Source organism: Nelumbo lutea, chromosome 1 (assembly GCF_056320005.1).
Source record: "Nelumbo lutea isolate HS-2025 chromosome 1, American lotus-T2T, whole genome shotgun sequence".
NCBI classification, from domain to species: domain Eukaryota; kingdom Viridiplantae; phylum Streptophyta; class Magnoliopsida; order Proteales; family Nelumbonaceae; genus Nelumbo; species Nelumbo lutea.
The window spans coordinates 178869965-178890072 of NC_142684.1; the positions used below are offsets into that span (position 1 = coordinate 178869965).

The window sequence follows — 20108 nt, forward strand, 5'->3', positions numbered from 1 at the left end:
AGAATATCTTTGGGCCAGACAGAGAACCCCACATAGTATGATAGATCAGCACTTGTGACAGTTAGAGGTGGTGGACATAGTACAAGAGGGGGAGGTCATTCCAAAGGGGGCCGGAGCAATTCCATGATTGGTAGGGGTGGTCGTGACTCAGGGGGAGGCCGTGGCAGAGGAAAAAATAACTCTACAAGGAAGTGTACTCATTGTGGTAGAGATGGACACAGTGAATTTCTGTTATGATCTACATGGCCCTCCCTCTAAATGGGCTAATCATGCTGTAGTAGGCGAGGTTGCTATTAGTGACAGTAAACTGGCAGACCTAACACCTTCCACATCTACATCTACTTCTGGGAGGGAGATGGTGAGTGTTCCGCGTGATGAGTATGAACGGTTCCTTCAAACTACTTCACAGCATACCATTGCCACATATGCCCAATCAGGTATCGCTTGCATGTCATCTAAAACTCCTTCCTGGATTATTGACTCTGGAGCCTCAGATCATATGACCGGGACTCCAGGTGTGTTCTCTTCTCTTGCTGAAACCTCCACACCACAAACTGTTACACTTGCCAATGGGTCCTCATCTCCCATCTGTGGTGTTGGTAATGTTGACTTGGCTTCTGTCCCTTTATCATCTGTTTTATACGTACCTAAGTTTCCATTCAATCTTATATCTGTTAGTAAAACAACCAAAGCTCTTAACTGTTCCATTACCTTCTTTCCTTCCACTTGTGTTTTTCAGGATCTCAAGACAGGGAAGAAGATTGGTGGGGGGCATGAATCTGGTGGATTGTATTACCTTGACGGCAATGGATCTTCAATTGCACTTCAGACTTCCCTTACTCCTCTACAATGGCATTGCCGACTGGGACATCCATCTCTCAAGGTTTTCAAGATGTTGGTTCCATCATTGAGTCAGTTGTTAGTTTTACAATGTGAGTCATGTCAGTTTGGTAAACACCGTCGTGTGTCCTTCAGTCCAAGAGTTGAGAGTTGTATGTTGAGTCCTTTTTTTTTGGTTCACTCAGATGCTTGGGGTCCGATCAAGATAGAGTCTTATAATGGGTACAAGTATTTTGTCTCCTTTATTGATGATTGTTCAAGAATGACATGGATTTACTTAATGAAAGAAAGAAGTGAATTATTTTCCATTTTTCAAAAATTCCATGCTGAAATACGCACACAATTTGGTGTTCCAATCAAAATTCTTCGTTCAGATAATGGTCGTGAATACTTTCTTACTGCATTTCAACAATATTTAGAACAGCATGGCATTATTCATCAGACCTCGTGTGCTTTCACCCCTCAACAAAATGGGGCGGCTGAACGAAAGAATCGTCATCTTCTTGAAATTGCTCGGTCTATGCTTCACCACATGCATGTTCCTAAACGGTTTTGGAGTGATGCTGTACTCACTGCATGTTTTCTCATTCTTTTATTCTTCATGGTCGGTCCCCCTTCTCCATCTTGTTTCCCATTTTATCTCTGTTTCCATTAACTCCTCGTGTCTTTGGTTGTGTGTGCTTTGTTCATAATCTGAGTCTTGGAATAGACAAGCTAGATGCACGCTCAATTAAATGTGTCTTCCTTGGCTACTCTCGGACTCAAAAAGGGTACAAGTGTTATAATCCTATTGCCCGAAAGTGCTATGTCTGCCCTGATGTCACATTTTTTGAGTCTGCCCCCTTCTTCTCTAGTCATGAAGCACCCTTGTCCTCACCCTTACCTCCTCTTCCTCTTCCTGTCAGTGATTCGGTTCCAGAGGCTGTTGTTGGAGTAGACTCATCTCCTCATCCAATGCAAGTCACCACTGAACGACCACCGATCCGACAAGTGTATACACGTCGAACGACACCGGTCCCTCCTCCTGCTTCTACCTCATCTATGGATCCTCTCATGGCTCCTATTGCTGAACCTTCAGATCTTGACCTACCCATTGCCTTACGGAAAGGTAAACGTAGTTCCACACTCCATCCCATTTCCAATTTTGTTTCATTATCTCGTCTTTCTGCCTCACATCGCCAGTTTGTTTCACTTTTGTCTTCTATTTCCCTACCTAACAATGTTCAAGAAGCTCTTAGTTCACCTGGATGGCGGCAGGCAATGGAAGAGGAACTTTCTGCTCTTCAACATACTCAAACGTGGGAACTTACTACTCTTCCACCTGAGAAGCATGTTGTGGGCTGTAAATGGGTGTATACTGTGAAATACTTGCCAGATGGTAGTGTGGAGCGTCTGAAGGCCAGACTTGTTGCTAAAGGTTACTCACAGGTATATGGTGTGGACTATATGGAGACATTCTCTCCGGTGGCTAAAATTGGTTCTGTTCGTGTCATAATTTCCTTGGCAATTATGTATGATTGGCCTCTCCTTCAACTTGACATAAAGAATGCCTTCCTCCATGGTGATCTAGTGGAGGAGGTATATATGGAGCAACCACCTGGGTTTGTTGCTCAAGGGGAGGGTGGTAAGGTGTGCAGGCTGAAGAAAGCAATTTATGGGTTGAAGCAATCTCCACGTGCTTGGTTTGGGAAATTCAGCGAAGTGGTGAAGAGTTTTGGAATGAAGCAATGCCAGGTTGATCACTCAGTGTTCAGCTATGACTCAGAAGCTGGGAAGATTTTATTAGTGGTCTATGTGGATGATATTGTCATCACTGGTAGTGATAAATTGGGGATTGGCAAACTAAAGGTATTTCTGCAAAATCATTTTCAAACAAAGGACCTTGGAACATTAAAGTATTTCTTGGGAATAGAGGTTGCCAGGTCAAAACAAGGTGTGAATCTGTGCCAAATGTTAAGTTGAGCAGTGATACAAGAGAAGTATTTGAAGATCCTGGAAGGTATAGACAACTAGTGGGAAAGCTGAACTATCTGACTATCACGAGACTCAACATCTCCTTTGCAGTCAGTGTGGTGAGCCAATTCATGCAGAACCCTCGTATACCTCACTGGGATGCAGTCCTTAGAATTGTGAGGTATCTGAAAGGAGCTCCAGGCCGTGGGCTATTGTATAAACCAGGAGGAAAACTTGAAGTAGTTGGGTATACAGATGCAGACTGGGCAGGCTCAGTGAGTGACAGAAGATCTACTACAAGCTATTGCACATTTCTGGGAGGAAATCTTGTGACATGGAGGAGTAAAAAGCAGACAATTATAGCCAGAAGCAGTGCTAAAGCCGAATATAGGGCCATGGATCACACTACCTGTGAATTAGTGTGGCTGAGGAATCTCCTACAAGAAATTGGGTTTCACATGGATAAACCTATGAAATTGTACTGTGACAACCAAGCTGCACTACATATCTCATCCAATCCTATCTTTCATGAGAAAACGAAGCACATAGAGGTTGATTGCCACTTTGTGAGAGAGAAGGTTCTTGCCAGAGAGATAAATACAGAACATGTGGGTTCCAATGACCAGTGGGCAGATTTGTTTACAAAAGCTCTAAGCTCAGGGAAAGTGAACTATCTATTAACAAGCTGGGATTATATGACATATATTCTCCAACTTGAGGGGGAGTGTTAAGATGTGCCAAATAGGGGTAGTTTAGTCTTCTTCTATTTATTAAGTAACTTGCTTATGTGGCAGTGTTATTAGAGTTACTTTGCCCCACACTTAAGTAAGGTTATTTCTGTCTTTGTAACTATGATTAGAATCTAATATAGATTAAGGGGGTCGACTGAATGGGTTATCCCATCAGATTTTCGAAAGACCCTTCTTCTTCTTCTTCTTCTTCTTCTTCTTCTTCTTCTTCTTCCTGTTCGGACTACTGTAGCAATAGTCGAAACAAGGTCTTATTACTTCTTGCTATCATTTTTTTCTTGGTCAGTACATCTTGACGTCAAACATGTTTTTTTTCCTTTGAATGAAGACCGCCAAGAAAAAACATACATGTAACCACCTCCAGGTACTATCATCCCAAACAGTGAAGGGAAATTTGCAGACTAAAGAAAGTCTACCCATGACTTGAAGCAATCACCAAGAGCCTACTTTGAAAGGCTTGGTGAAGCCATTCAAAGATTTGGATTTTCACACTATTATCTTAATCATAAGTTGTTTACTAAAAAGAAATTAAAATCTCATAATTGTTTTGGTTTCATATAATGTAGATGACATTGTGGTTACAGGTGATAACATGTTTAGGATTATGAGCATTCATGTTCCCATTCGAATGTTTTGAATGGACATCAGGGCAATAATGTTATTTTGCATATTCTGTCATCAGATATCAGTCCCGCGATGAGATGGGAGGTCAAAAACTGTAGAGAAGATGGGCCGAATGGCCCATAGACTGTTTTCTTATTTCTTTTCTTTATGTTCTTTGCTGTAATGGGCCTTTCTTATGTTATGTCTTTTTTAATTATTCGCCCAGTTAAGGGCCTCTTTGTAAATTACTGAAATTAAGTTAATGAAAAGGAATTAGGGTGTAAGAGATAAGATTCAAAAATCTCTCTCTGAACCCTTATTGCCGCCACCTTCTTCTTCCTCTTCTCTCTTCTTGATTCTTTGTTTCTGTTGTTCTCCATCACTTTTATGCACCTTTTTGAACAGTCCATTTATTTCAGAAGGTTGTTTTTCTTCTAAAACTTTTTCTTTCAGAAATAGGGGAGGTTAGTGAACATTTCCAAGAAAATAGTGTGGGTGTAATTTACTCTTTTAACTTTATCACATTTAAGTTCTCAGCATTCCATGACTACATCCAGAAGGGGAAGGGTGGAGGAATTTTACTTGAGATTTTCAATGACACATTTTTGTTTCCAGAGGTTGAGTTTTTAAACACCCCCTGCCATGGGAGTCTGGGGGAAATGTCTGGTTAGTAGATTTGTGGAGTCTATATTCTCTTCCATTTAGTACCAGAGAATCTGACCTGTAGCATGAAGATGTCCATGGATTCTGTGGGAAAACTGTATGATCTATAAGCTTGCTAAAGAAATGTCTGGTTCATAGGTTTTTTCTTTTTTTCATAAATAACCAGAAATTTTCATTAAACTCTCTTAGCTCTCTCCAAGATGACAAGAATACAAAAATTACAGAACAGCCCAGAAAAGTTGATCCCTTCCCACCCCATTCTTTGTCAAAGCACCAGAAAAGCCATTTGCACTCCTTTTAAACCACTGCAACTTGATCTCTATATCTTGTGTTAAATACTTTCATTGACAAATTTCCACCAGCCAGTCTCATCCTTCTTGCAGCCAGTTAACTACCAACTTTGAATCCACTTCTATGATCAATCTTCTTATATTCAGCTCCTAGGCTTTTTGGATCCCTTCCATCACTGCCAAAATTTCTGCCCTTAAGGAGTCTCCCACATCTATTGGTCCCAAGTTAAGGGCAATAATTCCTTCCTCCTCATTCCGAAAAACACTTCGAATACCTGAAGGGCCCAGATTCCCCTCACTACCATCGAACATAGTTGTCAAGGTAATGCCTAGGCAACAAGGCGCCCTTCGAGGCTCGCCTCGCTTAATCGCCAAGCAGTTTTCTACTTCCTACTATAAAATACTTTTTTATTCATTCTTTTTTGAGATTATAATTATAAATTAGACTATTAAACTAAAATAATCATTTTGTGTGTTTATATACTAATTTCTTTTTATTATTTTCTTATTTATTAGGGTTTAATCAACACAAACATTGCTAAATGCTGTATTGAACCCTCAAAGACTTGAAAACCTGAACCAATAAGGAAGAAATTAAAATTTCTTCTACTACTACTACCGACACTTTTTATTTTCTTCTTTTCCTATAACAAAAATAAGGGTTCAGCCCCCATATTTTTTGAATTTTATTTTCCTTCTTCCTTTTCTTCTCATGAATATGTTGATTTTCCATACTTTAATATGAAATTTATACTTTTCTTATCAAAATAATGAATAACTATTAAAGATATATGGTTATGGTACCTAGGGAACTACCGTAGGATCTATGTTTTTAACATAAAAAAAGAAAAAAAAAATCCATCAAATAGGTGACACCTAGGCAACTAGGCGACAAGGTGCCCCCCCCGCAATTACCTAGCCTCGCCTTGGCGCCTTGAAAAATATGCCATCGAAATTCAAATTATTAAACCCACTAGAAGGTGGGACCCAAACTGGTCTGATGAGGTGACGAAGTGGGTCAACTCTATTTGGAATCTGAAGAGTGAATCAAGGTTAGAAAACTAAATGCTGGTTTTTTCCTTTTCATCCGCCTCTTTACTTTTTTTTCAGGGAAATTTAACCAAATTTCATTAAAGAAAGAAGAGGTACATGAAAAGATGATGTGCTCAACTGGGAACTGGATCAGTTTCAATCACCAGAGATAAGACTAGGAGACAGAATCCTAGTGGAAGCTAAAGAAATTCACTTGACTCCTTTATTGGTGTTGTTTTCTGCAATAGAGGGTTTCAACTTAAGAGTGATGGTGGAAGGTTGCTATCCACTTAGATGGTTAGAAGATCAAGAGATTAGGGAAGGCAAGCCTAGTTTTGAGAATCATTATTCTGTCTTGAATGAGAGGGAGTTGAAATGTCAAGTTGAGGGGGTTTGCAAGTTGAAGACAAGGGCAATTTTGGGTTTCTTTTTGAGGGATGTGGTGATGTGAACATATTTAATACTGAACATGTATCTCAAAAGTTTAAACACTTGGTTGAAAGGTCGTAGGAGTGTGGACCGGTTGAGGATCTTAATGAGGGTGGTGTGGCCCAAATAAATAATAGTGTTAGGCTTGGGCAGTTTGACAAAAGGATGATGGTAACACAAAGGGTTCAAAAGTTGAAAAGGTTTTGGCAAACAAAGAGAATAAAGACAAAGGTATGTTAACAATAAGGATAGGTAGAGTCACTGAATGGAGCAGAATGGACATCTCAGGCAGTATCATCAAGCCATTTCAATCAAAATAGAGATTATGGTGAAGATTGGACTTGGGTGATTACAAAGTTTAAGAGGAAGGAGGTTTCTATTTCAATGGCAGTAGAGAAAAAGAAGAGTGACACCTCACAGCTTAAGAAGTCTCAATGTTCTGATGTGCCGAATCATTCATTGCATGAGGATTTCCAGCTCGCAGAGAAGATGGTGAAGAAAAGTGTGAACACTTTGGTAGGTAATTGTAAAGAATACAAAGATCTGGTGCAGAGGTTTTCTCTACTGCTTAGGAGGCAGAAGGGGGTACTAAAAGATGGGAATACAATTGATTGTGTGGGATGGGGTGAGAGGAGAAAGGAGAGGGAATCATAAAGATGTAAAATAAGGTAGGGTTTTAAGTCTGAGAGGTTTTGGTTGGTTTAGAAGGGGAAGTTGGTAGAAAAGAAGTGGAGAAGGTATCTTTTAGCAAAGAAGGGGTTGCCTGTGACAGGAATCAAGAAGAGCCTAAGGGAGAGTGAGTTAGTGATTGAGAAGATAAGGTTGAGTCGTCCAAGTAGGTTGTTAGGGTGAAGATTATTGAGCCAGAATCAGCAGTTCAAAATGAAAGTTTGACAGTTATTCAGGAGGGAGATGTGGTTGTTGGAAGGGTTGGGGAGGACGAAAATGTGGGTGAGTATGGGGCATGTAGAAGGAAAAAAAGGGGAGGAGGAGGAATTTTCTAGGAAAACATTTAAAGAATTGGAAGACAAGTTTGGTGGGCATTCAAAGGGGAGGGGGAAAGATAGTTTTCTTCTGGAAGAGAATAGTGTTAATTCAAGGTCAGAAAATGCTCATGTCAACTTAAGACTGTTGTCATGTGTGGTTACTTTAATAGGGAAACCTGTAGAGATGACAGAAACAGTCAAGTGGGGTCAACTTGAAGAGAAAGGACAAAAAGAGACATCTACAGCCACTTCAACTCAAAAAGCTTCTAATCTGGAGCGGAATCCAAGGCAAAAGATGTTGACTATAACTGCAGAGAAACCCAACCCGAGGTACAACAGAAGGAAAGAGGAGGAAGACGAAGAATGTAGCGATTGGAGTGACTGTCAGATTGCAAGTGATGATTCCCCGTCAAGTTTAGGAAGTGTTGACAGCTCCAAGGCCATAAAAGGTGGGATGATGAGCAGTTAGGTGTGGCATTGCTTTCTGAAGAGCATTCAACTGCTGGCTTAAACACCGCACCCACTGAGAAGGGGACATCGCAGATGAAGACAGAATTCAGCGCCCCTATAGACAAGGCCGAGTCGAGTACACAGCCAATCCAAGAGCAAAGGCAGGATTTCTGTGCTTCGGGAGTTGATCTGAATCATGAACCAAGCTTAAGTGCAACAGAGATTCTTTCGTTGGAGTCTGATCAGGGAAAGTCTGAAGAGGAAAACAACCTACAGGAGGTTTCGAAAGAGTTGGCCTGCGAAAGAGGAGGATAATTAGAAGACTTTTAAAAAAGAAGCCAGATATGGTTATGCTCCAAGAAACAAAATTGCAGGAAGTGGATAGAATACGGATAAGAAGTATCTGGGGGAGAGAGGTGTAAGTTTGGTTTATGCCCCTTCTTGGGGGGTGCCAGGACGAATTTTGACAATGTGGAGAAATGAGGTGGAATGTGTAGAGTTAATTGGGTAGTTTTTGGTCTCAATAAAAATAAAGAGACAGCAGGACAATAAACTTTGGGCATTAAGAAATGTTTATGGCCCAAAAACCTATAGAGAAAGTAATCTTTTTTGGGAAGAGTTGAGTGATATTAGGACTCTTTGGGAAGGTCCATGGTGTTCAGGGGGTGATTTCAATGTTATTAGATTCTCAAATGAGTCAAATAATCTGAGCCATAACCACAAGTATGAGGAAGTTCAATAACTTGGTGGAGGCTTTGGAATTAAAGGAATTACCTCTCCTACATGCACACTACACTTGGTCCAATTTTCAAAATAATCCAGTTTGCTCAAAATTGGATAGATTTTTGTTCATAGTGGATTAGGAAGAGATGTGGAAAGATTTAGTATCAAAAGCCCTGACTAGAATAACTCCAGACCACTATCCTTAAGTTTAGGGGAGGAAAGGCTAGTAGGAGGACCAATCCCTTTTAGATTTGAAAACATGTAGTTGGAAGACCCCTAGTTTCTGGTGAAAGTTAAGGTGTGGTGGGAGAAAAGTGGAATCTTTGCAAGAGAAAAGAGTGTCAGATTTGTTAAAAAACTAAAGAAACTAAAAGAGAGGGTAAAAGTGTGGAATAAAGAAAACTTTGGGAGGGTGCAAGACAAGAAGAGTTGGACTCCTAAAAGAGTAGAGGAATTAGATAAGGAGTCTTTGAGAATCTTATCAGAAGAGGAAAGGAAAGAAAGATGGATTTTTAAAAAAGAGTTGGAAGAACTCTTGAGGAAGGAAGAAATTTCTTGGAGACAAAAACCGTGGTGCAAATGGCTTTTAGAGGATGACGGGAACACTAGATTTTTTTCACTCTTAAGCAAATGGAAGAAGAACGAAAAACTTCATTCGTGGCGTGGAGTTTGAGGGAGAAATGCTAACATGGGACGAGGACATTGTGAGAGTTTTTGTGAATCATTTTAAAGGCATCTATGGAAGAAACCACTAGAAGGTAGGTTCACTCTGGAGGAGATAAAAGAAGCAGTGTTCTTAATGGATAATTCAGAAGCTCCATGACTATAAGGTTTCACTACGGCTTTCAACCAAAAATGTTGAGAGATAAGAAAAGATGATTTGTTGGAAGTCTTCAATGAATTTTGGGTTACAGGTGAAGTAAATCCAGGTGCTAGTGGCACTTTTTTTGCAATAATTCCTATTTAGAAAGAATCTTTACACAATTACACCCAAAGGATTATAGACCAAATCCACTCTGGCAGTTATTCTCATTGCTCAGCACCTCCTAGCCTTCCCTGTTATTATTTGTTGGCATCTGATCTAACCCATTGAGTAGTGCAGTGAAGCCCTCTTTCATTTCCTTGATGTTTGCCGATATTCAATGGATCTCCCCTCCACCTGATCAACCCAAGCATCCACTAGCGTTGTCCTGGTATTGGGCATGGTAGCTCTGATACCAAAATAGGAACCTGCCTAACACAGGTCTCTTCGAGAGAAACAACCACCTAAAATTGAGAAAAAGAGAGAGAGAGAGTTAGAAGGTAAGCTGAACGATCAGTGATCTTTATGATTCATACATTGCTATGTATAATGTTTACAAAGCTTCAGTTAGGTGCAAAACCGGCTGAAACTCCCATGGAACCAAATGCTAAGTTGAACAGTGATACAGGGGAAATATTTGATGATCCTAGAAGGTATAAACGGCTAGTGGGGAAGCTGAACTATCTGACTATCACGAGACCAGACATCTCCTTTGCAGTCAGTGTGGTGAGCCAATTTATGCAGAACCCTCGGATACCTCACTGGGATGCAGTTCTTAGAATTGTAAGGTACCTGAAGGGAGCTCCAGGCCATGGGTTATTGTACAAACCAGGAGAAAAACTTGAAGTAATTGGGTATACAGATGCAGATTGGGCAGGCTTTGTGTCTGATAGAAGATCTACTATAGGTTACTACACATTTCTTGGAGGAAATCTTGTGACATGGAAGAGTAACAGCAGACGGTTGTGGCAAGGAATAGTGCTAAAGCCGAATACAGGGCCATGGCACACAAAACATGTGAATTAGTATGGCTAAGGAATCTCCTACAAGAAATCGGGTTCTCCATGGATAGACCTATGAAATTGTATTATGACAATCAAGCTGCACTCCACATCTCATCCAACCCTGTTTTTCATGAGAGAACAAAGCACATAGAGATTGATTGCCACTTTGTGAGGGAGAAGGTCCTTACTGGAGAGATAAGCATAGAACATGTGGGCTCAGGTGATCAATGGGCATATTTGTTTATGTTAGAGTTAGCCGAATAAGGGTAGATTAGTCATCTCACCTTGGTTAAGTTATGAGCTTATGTGGCAGTCTTATTAGAGGTTCTCTGTCCCATACTTAAGTAGGGGCAGTTTAGTCCTTGTACATTTAATTAGAAGCCTAATCACTATTAAGAGGTCGACTGATAGGGTTTAGCTATCAAGTTCGACAGTTCTTTCATCTTCTTCTTCTTCTCCTTACTGGTTCGGACTACTGTAGCTACAGTAGCTACAGTAAAAACATGGTATCAGAGCGTGACAACTTCAGTTCGTGACCTGTTTCAGTCCATGACAACTTCAGTTCTCTCCTTTTCTTCTCTAGGTTGTCAATGGAGAAAAGTGATTCGTCCCAGGCCTGAAACATCACAGCTCTTTTTTTTTTTTCTGATGCACAGAACCTTCTTTCCTAAGAAAACAACTTCAGCAGTGAATGGTTGGCTGAAGCTCTCAAACGAAGGTTGGTTATCTCTTCTCTATGTGGGGTTGATGTCAATGATAATCAACAGGCAGACCTAACTCCTTCCACATCTACATCTGTTTCTGGAAGGGAGATGGTGAGTGTACCGCGTGATGAGTATGAGCGGTTCCTTCAGTCCACTTCACAGCACACTACTGCTACTCTTGCCCACTCAGGTATAGCTTGCCTGTCCTCTAAAACCTCTCCTTGGATTATTGACTCTAGAGCCTCTGATCACATGATCGGGACTCCAGGTGTGTTCTCTTCTCTCTCTGAAACTTCCACATCTCAAACTGTTACCCTTGCCAATGGTTCCTCCTCTCCCATCTGTGGTGTTGGCAATGTTGACATGGCTTCTCTTTCTTTATCATCTGTTCTATATGTCCCTAAATTTCCATTCAATCTTATGTCTGTTAGTAAATTAACCAAGACTCTTAACTGCTCTGTTACTTTTTTCCCTTCCTCTTGTGTTTTTCAGGATCTCAGGACAAGGAAGAAGATTGGTGGGGGGCATGAAGCTGGTGGATTGTATTACCTTGACGGTGGTGGATCGTCAGTTGCACTTCAGACTTCACTCACTCCTCTACAGTGGCATTGTCGACTGGGACATCCTTCTCTCAAGGCACTCAAGATACTAGTTTCATCTTTGAGTCATTTGTCAGTGTTACAGTGTGAGCCGTGTTAGATTGGGAAACATCGTCGTGTTTCCTTCAGTCCTAGAGTTGAAAGTCGTATGTTGAGTCCTTTTGCTTTGGTTCATTCAGATGTTTGGGGCCCGATCAAAATAGAGTCTTATAATGGTTACAAGTATTTTGTCACTTTTATTGAAGACTGTTCAAGAATTACATGGATTTATTTAATGAAAGAAATGAGTGAATTATTTTCCATTTTTCAAAAATTCCATGCTGAAATACGTACACAATTTGGTGTTCCAATCAAAGTTCTTCGTTCAGATAATGGTCGTGAATATTTTCTAACTTCCTTTCAACAGTATTTAGAACAGCATGGCATCATTCATCAAACTTCTTGTGCATCCACTCCTCAACAAAATGGGGTGGCTGAACGGAAGAACCGTCATCTCCTTGAAACAGCTCGGTCTATTCTTCATCATATGAGTGTTCCTAAACAGTTTTGGAGTGATGATGTACTTACTGCGTGTTTCCTCATTAATCAGATGCCCTCCTTTATTCTTCATGGTCGGTCTCCCTTCTCTATCTTGTTTCCCACCTTGTCTCCCTTTCCATTAACACCTCGTATCTTTGGCTGTGTGTGTTTTGTTCACAATCTGAGTCCTGGAATAGACAAGTTGGATGCACGCTCCATTAAGTGTGTCTTTCTTGGCTACTCTCGGACTCAAAAAGGGTACAAGTGTTACAATCCCATTACTCGGAAGTGCTATGTCTATCCTGATGTCACCTTTTTTGAGTCTGTTCCCTTCTTCTCAGGAACTGAAGCATCTTCGTCTCCACCTTTACTTCCTCTTCCTCTTCCGGTCAGTGATCCCGTTCCGGGTGTTCCTGTTGGAGTTGACTCGTCATCTCATCCAGTGCAGATCCCTACTGAACGACCACCAATTCGGCAAGTGTATACACGTCGAACGACACCGGCCCCTCCTCCAGCTTCTACCTTGTCCGCGGATCCTATCGTTGCTCCTGTTGCTGAAACTTCAGGACTTGACCTACCCATTACCTTACGGAAAGGTAAACGTAGTTCTACTCTCCATCCCATTTCCAATTTTGTTTTAGTATCTCGCCTTTCCGCCTCACATCGCCAGTTTGTTTCACTATTGTCATCTATTTCCATACCTAACAATGTCCAAGAGGCTCTTAGTTCACCTGGGTGGAGGCAGGCAATGGAGGAGGAACTCTCTGCTCTTCAACATACTCACACATGGGAGCTCACTACTCTTCCCCCTGGTAAGCATGTTGTGGGTTATAAATGGGTGTATACTGTTAAATACTTGCCAGATGGTAGTGTGGAGCGTCTGAAAGCCAGACTTGTTGCTAAAGGATATTCACAGTTGTATGGAGTGGACTATATGGAGACCTTCTCTCCAGTGGCTAAGATTAGCTCTGTCCGTGTGTTAATTTCCCTGGAAGTTATGTATGATTGGCCCTTATTTCAACTTGACATAAAAAATGCCTTCCTTCATGGTGACCTTATAGAGGAGGTATATATGGAGCAACCACCTGGGTTTGTTGCTCAGGGGGAGGCTGGTAAGGTGTGTAGACTGAAAAAGGCAATTTATGGGTTGAAACAATCGCCTCGTGCTTGGTTCGGGAAGTTTAGTGAAGTGGTGAAAAATTTTGGAATGAAACAATGCCAGGTTGATCACTCAGTGTTCAGCTATGACTCAGAAGCTGGAAAGATTTTATTAGTGGTCTATGTGGATGATATTGTCATAACTGGCAGTGACAAATTGGGGATCGACAAACTCAAGGTCTTTCTGCAAAATCATTTTCAAACAAAAGACCTTGGGACATTGAAGTATTTCTTGGGTATAGAAGTTGCTAGATCAAGACAAGGTGTAAACCTGTGCCAAAGAAAATATGTTCTCGATCTATTGGACGAAACAGGACTGTTAGGTGCAAAACCGGCTGAGACTCCTATGGAACCAAATGTTAAGTTGAGCGGTGATACAGGGGAAATATTTGATGATCCTGGAAGGTATAGACGACTAGTGGGGAAGCTGAACTATTTGACTATCACGAGACCAGACATCTCCTTTGCAGTCAGTGTGGTGAGCCAATTTATGCAGAACCCTCGTATATCTCACTGGGATGCAGTTCTTAGAATTGTAAGATACTTGAAGGGAGCTCCAGGCCGTGGGCTATTGTATAAACTAGGAGGAAAACTTGAAGTAGTTGGGTACACGGATGCAGATTGGGCAGGCTCTGTGTTTGATAGAAGATCTACTACAGGTTACTGCACATTTCTTGGAGGAAATCTTGTGACGTGGAAGAGTAAAAAGCAGACGGTTATGGCTAGAAGTAGTGTGATTGAGGAATCTCCTACAAGAAATCGAGTTCCACATGGATAAACCTATGAAGTTGTACTATGACAATCAAACTGCGCTCCATATCTCATCCAACCCTGTTTTTCATAAGAGAACAAAGCACATAGAGATTGATTGCCACTTTGTGAGGGAGAAGGTTCTTACTAGAGAGATAAGCACAGAACGTGTAAGCTTAGGTGATTAGTGGGCAGATTTGTTTACAAAAGCCTTAAGCTCAGGGAGAGTGAACTATATATGTAACAAGCTGGGATTATATGATATATATTCTCCAGCTTGAGGGGGAGTGTTAGAGTTAGCCGAATAAGGGTAGATTAGTCATCTCACCTTGGTTAAGTTATGAGCTTATGTGGCAGTCTTATTAGAGGTTCTCTGTCCCATACTTAAGTAGGGGCAGTTTAGTCCTTGTACATTTAATTAGAAGCCTAATCACTATTAAGAGGTCGACTAATAGGGTTTAGCTATCAAGTTCGACAATTCTTTCATCTTCTTCTTCTCTTCTCTTTCTTCTTCTCCTTACTGGTTCGGACTACTATAGCTACAGTAGCTACAGTAGCTACAGTAAAAACAGCTTACAAAAGGCTTAAGCTTAGGGAGAGTGAACTATATATGTAACAAGTTGGGATTATATGACATATATTCTCCAGCTTGAGGGGGAGTGTCAGAGCTAACCGAATAAGGGTAGATTAGTCATTTTATTTCTATTAAGTTATGTGCTTATGTAGCAATCTTAATAGTGATTTCCTGTCCCATACTTAAGTGGGGGCAGTTTAGTCTTTGTACTACTAATTAGAGGCCAATCCATATTAAGGGTCGACTAATAGGGTTTATCCTATTAGGTTTGACTGTTCTCTTCATCTTCTTCTTCTTTTCTCCTGGTTCGAACTACTGTAGCTACGGAACAAACATTTCTCTTTTCTCAGTTCGGCTAAACAGCACAAACACATAGTAACATACCGACTCCAGGAGACTAGATCATAACAACAATACCCCTTCTGATTTCCTGCATACCCAAGGAAGACACACTTCTTCGACTTAGGATCCAGCTTTGAACAGTGAAGACCAAGAACATGGACAAAGCATACACATCCAAACAGCCTTAGGGCTTAGAGGAATATGGAATGTCTCCCCCTCAGGAAAAAGAAGGCTGAACGGAATGCTATATCCAAGAACACGAGAATGCAGCCGATTAATTAAGAACACTACTGTAAGAACTGCATCACCCCAAAAATGAACCGGAACTGTAAAGCTCAACATCATGCTTCTTACTACTTCCACAATATGTCTGCTCTTCCTTTTTGTTACACCAGTCTGTTGTGGAGTGTATGTACAACTACTCGATGGATAACTCCATGCTCCAATAGATATGATGACAGGTTTTTTCAAAGTATTCTCTGGCATTGTCTAATATAAACACTTCCACTTGTACCCCAAATTGTGTCAACACCACCTGATGGAATTGTTGAACCAAAGACTACACTCATCACGGGATCTCATCAAATATATCCAAGAGTATCGAGAATAATCAACCACAAACAGAAAAAAATACCGGTAGCCATCCATAGAGGAAACATTGTATGGCCCCCACACATTAGTATGAACACTATCAAAAACAGAATAACATCTTTTATTACTTGCTTTAAAACAATGTCTACAAGGCTTTCCAAGTTGACATCCCTCACACTCCCAACTGGACAAATTGACCGACTCAAACAATTTGGGAAACAAAGAATGCAAAGAAGCAAAAGACAAATGTCCTAACCGATTATGCCAAAACATAATCTAACCCCCTAACTCTGACTCAACACTCATGCTGACATGATGAATCTGATGACTAGGAAGCACATCAAAAAGATAGATTCCATTCACTTCATGACCACTCACAATCGTCCTCTTTGATTCCAGGAGAAATTCTTTGTCAAGCTACCATAAGATAAAAAGATTAGTGCCCAATCTAGGAACATGAAGGATAGAAGGTAGGGTAAAGGTATCAGTTATCCTAACAGACCCTTTCCTAGCAATGGGAACATGTGATCCATTAATTGTGGAAACTCTATCTCTACCAGAGCAGATGTGGTATGAAGTGAAAATGGTGGAAATGTTGGTCATATGTTCGGAGGCTACTAAGTCTATAATCCAAGGAGGTCCCCCTTTACCTATAGTAGATACATAATTTGTAGTGGCATGTGAACTACCTGTGTATGCAAACGAGGTAGAATGACTACCTCCTAATCCACCTGCACCTTATTGTCCACTTGATAATGAGTTATATCCTTTTGATTCAAGAACTGCCCATATCTCTCCAATTCGGCCCTCATTGTAGCTGTTGCAACAAATTCTAGAGAGGTTGTGGTAGGTGGCCTTAACAAATCACCAATCACTGGCATATTCACATTTCCCTTCTCATTCCTGAGCCAGCACGGTACAAGGTGTTGGTAAAGCTTCCATCAAGTATCTTGGTATGTTTGGGTTTCTTACAATAGTCACAAATCAAATTCCTTTTGTCCTCCTTCCTCGGTTCATTTCCACCCTTGTCCCCACTCGACTTAGGCTTCATTGTGCTAACCATAGCTAATTGCTCAAGGCTTGGGTTCCTCATCATCACATTTCTTCTACTCTCCTCTCCAAACACAAAGGCATATACCTGAGAAAGAGTTACACTGTCTCGGGAAATAATATGTTGTCGTGCAATATCATACTCAAGGTTTAGTCCAGCTAAAAACTCAATAACCTTATTCTTTACTACCAGCTTCTAATAAGTTGTTTCATCTTTGCTACTTTCCCAAACCATAGTCTCCAAATGATCTATCTCTTGCCATAAAGATTTTAGGGCTGAAAAATAAATAGCAACAAACTTATCTCCCAACCTAGTAACAATCACCTGTTTTCTCAACTGATAGGCTCTAGCAACATTTTCATTATGTGAATAAGTTTATACTACTCCATCCCAAGTCTCCTTAATTGTGTTAGCCCATAACAAGTTCTTATATGGGGCACCATAGAATTATACAACCAAGTCATCACCATGTAGTTCTCCTGTACCCATTGGGAATCGTTAGTTTCAAGTTCTTTTCCTCACCAATGACATACCCCAATTTTCCACGAGCACCAATAGCCATCTTTGCAGATTGTGACCATTCTAAGTAGTTTGTACCATCCAACTTGACTATAGTGATGCTTCCGGCCCCGAAGAGGTCTCCAACACCTCTTCCCCCGGATTTCATTTATCATGAAAATTTGTTTTCAACCCCATAGCCCTCCACAATTCTCAGAGTAGATTAGAAAATCAATTTGAGATGAAAAAGAAGGTATTTATCTCCTTTACAAACCTCAAACACCCTCCTAAAACCCTAGAAGTCCCTCCCTCTAAAGATTCCTTTTTTATGTGGGAGCGGGAGATGAGAGAGAAGAGGTTGTCGCTCCTTCCAGAGACCTCCAAAAAGGCTGAGACTTGAACCACCCCCTTTAGAAAAACTCAATGAACCCTAGAAACATAGTTGTCAAGGCGACACCTAGGTGAGTGCCTAAGCAACAAGGCGCCCTTGGAGGCTCACCTAGTAGTTTTGTGCACTGGGTTATAAAATACTTTTATATTTTTAATTTTTTGTCATTATAATTATAAAATAGACATTATTAAACTAGAATATTCATTGTGTTTATATACTAATTTCTTTTTATTATTTTCTTATTTGTTAGGGTTTAATTAATACAAGCATTGCTAACTACTGTATTGAACCCACTGTTCAAAGTATCGATACACCTTTGTGTATTGGTAGAGGTGTATTAGTACTTGTAACGATGCTCCCCCTATTTTTTTTTATTTCTTTGGTTTTCAATTTCATTTATATATATATATATATAATATTTAAAAAAACAGGTCTCTGAAAACACTTGTAAACAGGTGTATCGAGACCCCAAAGATACAATACAATACACCCGATACAAGGCATATCGTATCAAAATTTTGATCCTTGATTGAACCCTCAAAATTTTCAAAACCTGAACCAATAAGCAAGGGAAGAACTTAAAATTTTGTCTAATTAACACATTTTCTTCTTCCACTTTGTCTTTTCTTCTTTCCTATAACAAAAGTAGGGGTTATGCCCCTATAGTTTTTTAATTTTCTTTCCTTTGTTCTTTTTCTTCTCATAAAATGTTGATTTTCTAGACTTAAACATGAAATTTATACTTCTCTTATGAAAATTATGAATAATTATTAAGGAAAGATGGTTATGGAACCTAGGAAACTATTCTTGGATATATGGTTTTACTTAAAAATAAATTTGTCGCCTAAGCACCCGCCTAGTCAACTAGGCGACAAGGCGCCCCTGTCACCTAGCCTTGCCTTGGTGCCTTGAAAACTATGCCTAGAGAACTAGAGTGCCACTTCCTAGGTCAAAATTGAAGAGTCCTACTAAAACAAGACTCTCCCCCTTTTCTCCAATTCTTCTTGATTTTGGTGTAAAACCCTAGACCAGTTACAAGGGATTGCAATTCCAACAAAAAATCCAAAAACTGGGCTTAACCAAAGTCTTCAATCAGCTCTTTACCTTATTATGTAGTCGGTCGATCTAGGGCTGCATGATGGATCAGCTCAAGAAATGTTTAAACTTGCTCTGATACCAAGTAGAAAGGTTTGGACAACCTGTTTTGATATAAAAACTGTAAAAGAAAGAAGAAAAAAAAGAGGAGAAAAGGTTTTAGCTAAGAAAGAGAGAGATGAGAGATAGAAGAGAATGGAAGAAGCTCAAAATTAGGTCTAGCCACCCTTTCATTAGATTATATACTCATAAATAAAAGAGAGTACAAAGACAAATATGCCCTTAGTAAGTCGGCTACTTGTGAGAACTTAAAAACACTCTTTAACTTAAAACATAAAATAATGGGCCTCAGGCCCAATAACTCCCTAACTATGCTATGTAAATAAAAAATATGTTATATCAGCCCAAAACTCAACATCAATAAACAGTATGTCCAAAAAATGAGTATGATAGAAAATCAGGAATGTAAATGTTATGATGAATGAATGGGAAAACTAGAAAAAATAAGATCAGAAATGAACATATTTAAAGGAAAATAGGGGTAGCTGCAAAGGTGATAAAATGAGTGAAAGTGGATTAAGATGGTTTGGCTATGTTCAGAGAAGACCATTTATAGACCAGTACCAACAAGAAGAAGTCATTTGTTACAAGTAGAAATGTCAGGAAGAGCTACGGGAAGACCAAAAAGGACTTCTGTTGAAGTAGTAAGAAATTATTTGAGGGCCCATAATTTAACAATGGTATGGCAATGAAAGAACAAAATGCAGAACAAGATTCGTCTAGGCAACCTCATATAGTTGTGAGACAAGAATTAGTCGGGTTAAGTATTCTATTTCTCTGAGTTGTCCCCCAATATAATTGATTGCTGTTAGCACCCTGTCTTGCAAGTGCATATGCCATCAGCAACATTGGTAAATAGCGGGAAGGGGAACTAAACTATGCTGACAACTTAAGTAATATTATTCACAATTTATGTTCAAGTGACATGAATAACTGGATCATAAGATATGTTCTGACACTATGCATTTTTTATCAAGGAAATAATTGATTCCAGCCTTGTGTCATGATCACTGGCCTGATTGAATGTGCAATCATACCCCTTATGCACATATCATCTTCCATAACACAGTTAGAGACAGCACAAATTTGCTAGTAAATAATGTAATGCACTTGAAACATAATAATTATAACAGCAACACACAACCTGGATTCAGTATGACAAGCACATACCTCACAAGTAAATGGAAGAAGTTAAACAAAAGGGCAATAGTAATAGCTCCAAAAAAAAAAATGCGTGCCATCATAATATTAA

The 20108-nt window shown here is 40.0% G+C and overlaps 1 protein-coding gene across 6 annotated transcripts in view; it reads right to left on the reverse strand.

Moving 5' to 3' along the window:
* Positions 1–20108, reverse strand: part of LOC148879505 (DNA (cytosine-5)-methyltransferase 1-like) — a 171442-nt gene that overhangs the window by 127711 nt on the left and 23623 nt on the right. The gene's annotated exons all lie outside the window — the stretch shown is intronic.